The sequence below is a fragment of the Mastomys coucha genome, unplaced genomic scaffold, assembly GCF_008632895.1.
Source record: "Mastomys coucha isolate ucsf_1 unplaced genomic scaffold, UCSF_Mcou_1 pScaffold5, whole genome shotgun sequence".
Lineage (NCBI taxonomy): Eukaryota > Metazoa > Chordata > Mammalia > Rodentia > Muridae > Mastomys > Mastomys coucha.
The window spans coordinates 67,706,405-67,713,387 of record NW_022196911.1 but is presented as its reverse complement, the minus strand read 5'-3'; positions in this window follow the sequence as shown (position 1 = coordinate 67,713,387).

Below are 6,983 nucleotides of genomic sequence, written 5' to 3'. Positions count from 1 at the left end.
ATGGAGTTGCTTCAATCACATCAAGCTAGCCATTGGGCAAAGAAAATGGCCATGCTTCAACTACAGACAAATCTGTCCAGAAAGGACAAATGGACACAGGGAAGTTGATGGTCAAGTTCTCCCAGGGCAGAGTAAGCAAGTCCTGCATAATTCCTGCTTCACAAAAGGTCTGTCAGATATTCTGGGCCAAAAGGCTGAAGATAGGTGCTCCAACGTGATGGCGAATATGGGGGACTGTCCAGGTAATCAACTGCCTCTGTCATTTCTATAATTTTTGGAAGCTGTGTCTCTGTGCTTCATGCATACTTAGGTAATATTTATTTCTTCTCAGGTCTCTGGTGAGGTTGAAGACTAGACAATCATAGTCTTACTATAAGCTTAAGTTGTCTAGGATTTAAGATATTCTAAGTCTAAGAAGATATTTTTAGGGTAGTAATAAAAATTGGGATAGGAATTGATTTAGATACACAATTTTGAACTCATGAGGATAGGATAGATAAGAATACTTTCTCCAGAGTTGCCACATGTGAACAGACTGGACTTTTTGAATGTAACTCTTACCTAATAATTTTCATAACTGTTTCATAATTGTTCCTATTGTATGTTATTTATTATTATAAGAGAAAGAGACCTTTAATTTAGACCAAAAAGGGGGATTGTTGAGGTTTGGTCTGTGGCTATGTAATGTAATGCTCAGTTCTATCCCTGAAAGTCTAGGCCTACAAGTAAATTCCCACATTTACCAGCTTTTGTTGTGCAAACCTTGATCCTTAATTTGAAACTATTGGTTAAGTAAAAATGGCTACATCCCATTACTGGAGGAATTAGAGGTAGACAGGTTTTTGAGTTACCTGGTTGAGTTGGGTGGAAAGAGGAGAGAGAAGGAGCAGGAGAGAGCTGTGGGTGCCATGAGAGGAGAAGTACCATGAGCATGTAGCTAGGAGAAACAGCAAGTATTTGGGGTACAGCACTGGGGTGGTAGCCAGGCCAGCAGTTAGAAAAGTAGATTGGGGGTTACCCCCCAGTAATTGTCAAAGCCAATAAAAGAGCCATAGTCTGAGTCTCATTTATTTTTAAGCTACTCCAGGATAAGCTTTAATTGGTTGTACGATAATCAGTTGCTTGTTTCACGGTTGCATCAAAATATCTGACAAAAGGAATTTGATGAGGATGGGTTTAGTTTGGCTCCTACTTTCAGGGATACAGACCATCATGGCTGGGCAGTGCGGAGGCAGAAGGTGTCTGCTTAGCAGTTCACACATTGTATCCACAGTCAGAAAGTAGAGACCAGAGAGTGACAAATGAAACACTTGTGCTTAACTGGCTTTCATTTTTAAAAATTTGGTACATTCCACTCCCCCACAACCCCACTCCAGATGTACCATGTCACATCCCAACTTAATCTAGACATGCCCAGAGATTCGTTTCAATGGTGCTTCTAAATCCTACCAGAATTTATGGACTTGAGTGTGTCTGGTAACAAGAATGCTTCATTCGGTGAAATTTAAACCTGCTGGAAGCTCTTGAATATGTAGTGGATCTCTCCGGAGATGCTTCCCTTCACAACAAAAAGTGGTTCCTTTGGTGGCAGCCTCTCACTTCTGTTTTCTACTGTGTCTCCTGATTGTGTGAAGAGTCCATTGGATTATCAACCTCCACCATCTGATACTGTTAAACACACTCTGATATTCACGAAATCCCGTAAGGACCCTTTTCTCAAGATGCTTTCCTGTCCTTAGGTGCAGATGACAACGATTGTCACTCGGTTTGAAACTCAGGTGACTGAGTTGTGTTGCTGAAAAGAGGAGAGCCAGGGTTAGCATGAAGGTATCCTAGGAGCTCCTGCATTGCTTCCAGACAGAGTTGTTTGGGTGGGAGACGAGCTGGCCTCAGGAGCTGGGCGTGGAGGCACCGGGCTAAAGCAAACCCCCAGACTGAAGGAGTGCTAGTGTTCCAGTGGGTGAGCTCTGTAGAGCATCAGACAAACAGACTTTGAGGTGGTCCAGGGCAGTGCCTAGGAAGAGCCCTGGCCAGCAGGACTGGATGCCATATGGATATATTGGAGCAAGATCTGGGAGCTATTCATCACTAGCATCTCTCTTCTCTCACTCCCCACTTCTTGCTCTCCTGTCCCCCTCTCACCACCATCAACTTAAGGAACCTATTTTAATGTGTATTCCTGCCCCTCATCCTCAGGTTTTTAAACTGAAGGGTTTTCTTGATTTGTTTTCTTTTGTTTTTTTGGTATGTTTGGTTTGGTTATTGGGGTGGAAGGGGGGGTGCTACACCTGTGTTAGAGATTTTATGAGACCCAGTGATTGACAAGGTATTTGTAAGGGTAGAAAAAATGCTGCCTATCCAGAGTCCAATTACCTTGGGCTATTATTAGTCCATTCAATAGCTACTCATTGGCCACTCCTATGTCTGACCTCATATCCCTTTGACTAGTAGGTAAAACCCTTAAAATATATTCTTATCAGACTAGATTCTACCCATTTAAAATCTAAGGATGCCGTCAGGCAGCATCTGAGGCCTATAGCAGGGGTGCCCCCACTTTGTTGTAACTCACCCACCTGTGGTCCTGAAAGACCCCTGGGGGAGACCCCCACTCAAATCTCGGGAGGACGTACACCCAAGGAATCATGAGAGACCACATCTTGATGTAATTACAAGAGGTATATTTTAATTTCAGGACGTCCTGGTTCGGCACCACAGTTATCTCACGCAGGAGATAATGGAGCCCACCATGAGGCTTGAAAGTTAGGGGTTTTTATAGGAAAAAGGTCTGAGGGAACAAAGGGATCAGTGTGGTCATACATGATTGGCTAGTTCAAATATTAACTATTACGTGCAGAACAGAGTGGAAAATTCCTAAGGTTGGTGTTAATCTGAGTCAACAGAGCATCTGGCCTTAAACCATATCTGAGAGGACCAGATGGTCCATTACTTAGTGTCTGCCAGGCACGTCTTTGCAGGCCTGGGCCTTGGACATGTCCTCGTTTGCCTAGACATGTTTTCCTCTATGTTTATAGTTTTATGCCTTCTTGACCTGCCAGCTCTTATGATATCTAACAACTTGTTTGCTCTTTCCCAGGCCTATGTGGCCAGTTTGTGATGGATTCTTAGGCCCATAACTTTTCTTCCTAGTCAGCACAGGTTTAAAGCTTTAATTTCTCCTTACAGTCCCACTTGGCACCTGTGGTCCCACTTGGTGTATTTGGTTAATACCTTGATTTATGACCCGCTTTGTTCCAAAACGAACAAGTGCTCATGTGATTGTTTCCACACTGGAACGTATTGTTCCAGGCTACCCGAATCTGTGCTCCTGGCTTATGGGCACTTATGTTTGGCTCTGAGAGCTGTGTTTTGCATTGACCACTTCTTAGAATTTTCCCAGGAGACAGAAATGCTTGCCCTAACAGAGGGCTTCACACTGCCATCTAGAGGCATGGTGAGCAGACCCTGAGAATTACTGTAGAGTCTAAACATGGAGTAGGAGCACTTCTCTGAGAAAGAGAACGGGATTGGACAGCCTACCCTGAGCCCTGGTCTCCAGGCAGACTGCATGACTGACTCAGGTACTAAGGGAGAGAGACAATGCTTGGGAATAACAATGACCAGCGCTGAGAGTTTAGGGAAGGACTGCTCCTTCCCTAAGGATCAGTGGCTCCATGTCCCGGGCATTATACAGGACATCTCACAGGCATCACCCCCATTTTAATCTGCGCAGCAGCTGTAGTGTAAATATTATCACCCCACATTACAATAATAGAGGAGACCCAGAGAGGTTAAATTTCTCAAGGTCATAGACCTAAGCCAGCAGGTATCAGAATTGGGATCTAACCTGGGTTGATCTGACTCAGGTGACCCTGTTTGACAGTTGTTGTGTATGGTGTGTGTGTGTGTATGTGCGCGCGCGCGCGCGCATGTGCGTGTGCACACAGGTGCAGGGGAGAGAGGAGGGGAAGGGGAGTAGGGAGGGGGGAGAGGGGGCGAGGGTGGGGAAGGCACAGGGCCTGGTAGAGCAGGGAATAATTGTAGGGGCTATTCCTGGTTGTCAACTTGACTGTATCTGAAATGAACTACAATTCAGAATTGGAAGGCTCACCTGTGATCCTAATCTGAAGGCTGAGAGATACAAGTTTCTGACCTGGATCTTGGCATGGAGATATTGAGGCATAGTAACTATGAATTCCAGAAGATTAAGACAGGGAGATCTCTGAGTTCAATGTCATCTGGGATTAAAGGTGTGGTAGTACACACTTTTAATCTGGGCCACACCTTTTGCTGGAGACCTACATGAGGAAAATGGAAGAAGGAAGATTTACTCTCTCCTTTTCCTGCTTTCCTTGTGGGACTGAGCAACTGCTAGATCCTTGGACTTCCATTCACAGCTGCTGCTGACCATTGTTGGGAGTTGGACTTCAGATTGTAAGTCATCAACGGATTCCCTTACTATATAGAGAATACCCATAAATTCTGTGACTCTAGAGAACCCTGACTAATACAATGATCTTAGCAGAAGAGAGGATATTCTAAAGAGAGACATTTGTGTGTTCCTTTGTGGGGCAGGTGGACCATGCCACCAGACAGAAGAACTGGTAAGTGTGAAGTAGGTTCAAAACCCCAGTCAATCTCATAATTGAGAATGGCAGGCATTAGAATCAGCTCCTGGCCAGACTCTACCTGTCCTTGAGCATGTGACCATGGCACCACACTAAGAGAACCATGACAACCAGTCACATAGCATGAAAACCTAGAGTTCTCCATGCTAATGAGTTATCTAGATAGGCCCCAAGTGTTTAGCTAGTAAGTTTCCCCCCCTGGGCATCCCTTCCTGCAAATGTATTTAATCCCTGGTTCACTCTGAGTAAGATGTATGCATTCACATTCCTTTATGAATGAAACAGTTTGGACAAACAAGGACTGTCTCCTTCATCAAGGATTGCCAAGGATGGAGGGCGGCATCTTCGTTGTAAACATACTTTTGGCACTCACTTGAAGCCAAGCCAGATTCCTTCCCAACCCCCAGTCTCAGCATGGGCCAGACCACCACCTCTCCCCTCCTCCACACCCCCCCTCCCCGCCTCCCAGTTCTTAACTCCTCATGGTCCCCAGCAGAGTCTGGGTACCCCAGAGTTTGAGGACCACAGCATCCATCCCAGCCCCCACTGTTTCTCACCCAGGGAAAACACTGGCTGGGACCCCCTTTTTTAGACTGGTTCTGTCTTCCCTGAGCAGCATTCGGGAGGCATCCCGGCATCCCAGTGGTGAGGCAGAAATGCAGACCCACATTCCTTCCTTTGGCTATCAAACTATTAACAGTGGACCACAAAGAATTAAAAATTCCTCAGGAACCTCACGCTAGGGGGAGGGAAAGGCAGAGATGCTGGTGCCAGTAGGAGGAAGAACTTGTCTTCCAGGAAGAGATGACACATAGTTCTGAACTTGTTGGACCACCACGCAGGAGATGCTGGAGCAGAGCCAAAGATGGTGGAAGAGACATGACCACACCTTGATAATTTCTTATGTCTAGTTGTGTATACCTTGCTCTCATTTGCGACTAAGCCTCATATCAGTATCACCAAGACAAGGCCACTGGGCCCCTTTGTTTATTATTCTTCCCAATGTGGACACATGAAACAAACTTTCTCCCTCTGCTCTTTACTGGCAATCATGCTTAGCTAGAGTACTGGGACGCTGGCTGAGCATAGTTTGTTGGGACCACCAGAACCTAGGATTTCACCCTAGAATTTATTTTACCAGGAGAATTGGGTCAGACTCCAGAAAGGCCAAAACTGGTATCTTGAGCCCCTTCCTCATCAGTTGGACAAGTTCTTTAGTTCTGTGACCTTTGTCGCTTACTCTGATCTCCAGATATTTGTGACTACCGAGAACAGTAAAACAACCCGAGGAACTCCTCTGAACTGTGACCTGCCAGAATGCCTCCAGAGAGGCTGGTGATGGGAGAGACAGAGGCAGACATAAGAGGGACATGTCTGAGGACAGGGATCTGTGACAGGGATCAGAAGAGCAATGAGAAGTGAGCGAGCAGCCTTTGTTGCCATTAGTTTCTGATTGCCTTTCACTTATAACCTCATTTTCCTTCGAAGACTCTACTTCTTGTAGAGTGCCTGTCTCTAGCTCTATCCCTCCCTTCCCTGTCAAAACCCAAACTGGGCTTCAAGAGCAAATCCTCGGCTGTCCCTCCTATGGGACCCACTTCTTTTTATCTTTGTACTTTTGGTCTGGCTTATCTTAATGCGACCCCAACCAACCACTGGTGTAGGTGACTTGAGTGTAAATTTGTTCCGATTTGAGATCTGAACGTCTCCCAAAGGGCCTGTGTTTGATGGCTTTGTCCCTAGCTCAGGGTACTGAGAGATAGTAGAACCTTTAGGATAAAGGCCTAATAGAGGAGTTGGGTCATTTGGAGTGTGCCCTTGAATGGGGCATTGGAACCCTGGGTCCTTCTTGTCCCCCTCTTTGCTACCTGGTATCATGGAGGGAAGAGTTTTCCTCAGCCATGTGCTACCACAGCCCAAGCAAAGGTACCAAAGGACTATTTCAGGGGACTGAAACCCCTCAACCAGAACGAACCTGAGCCAGAACGAACCTTTGCTGCTTAAATGTTGTTAACCTCAGGTGGCTTATCACAGCGACAAGAAGCCAACTCATACCAAGCCCTTTCTGGTCTATCACCTGCATCTCTGAAGGGACCCATGTGCCTTGGGCCTGGAAGGCAGTGACTTACTGTGGTTTGCAGTGGTGGCAGTCACATGTTGACCAACCCGAGTGATGTGGACGGTTGTGTGTTTGAGATAATTGAACAGTATGCTAGGAATCTCCCCCACCCATACTACAGCCTAGAAAGCAAGGGTTCTCAAAGCGGCAACAAAAGCCATTTTCTTTTGATTTTTTTTTTTTAAAGAAAACTCGTAATTATGAAAGTATGCATGACTACATGTTCTTTTTTAAGAACA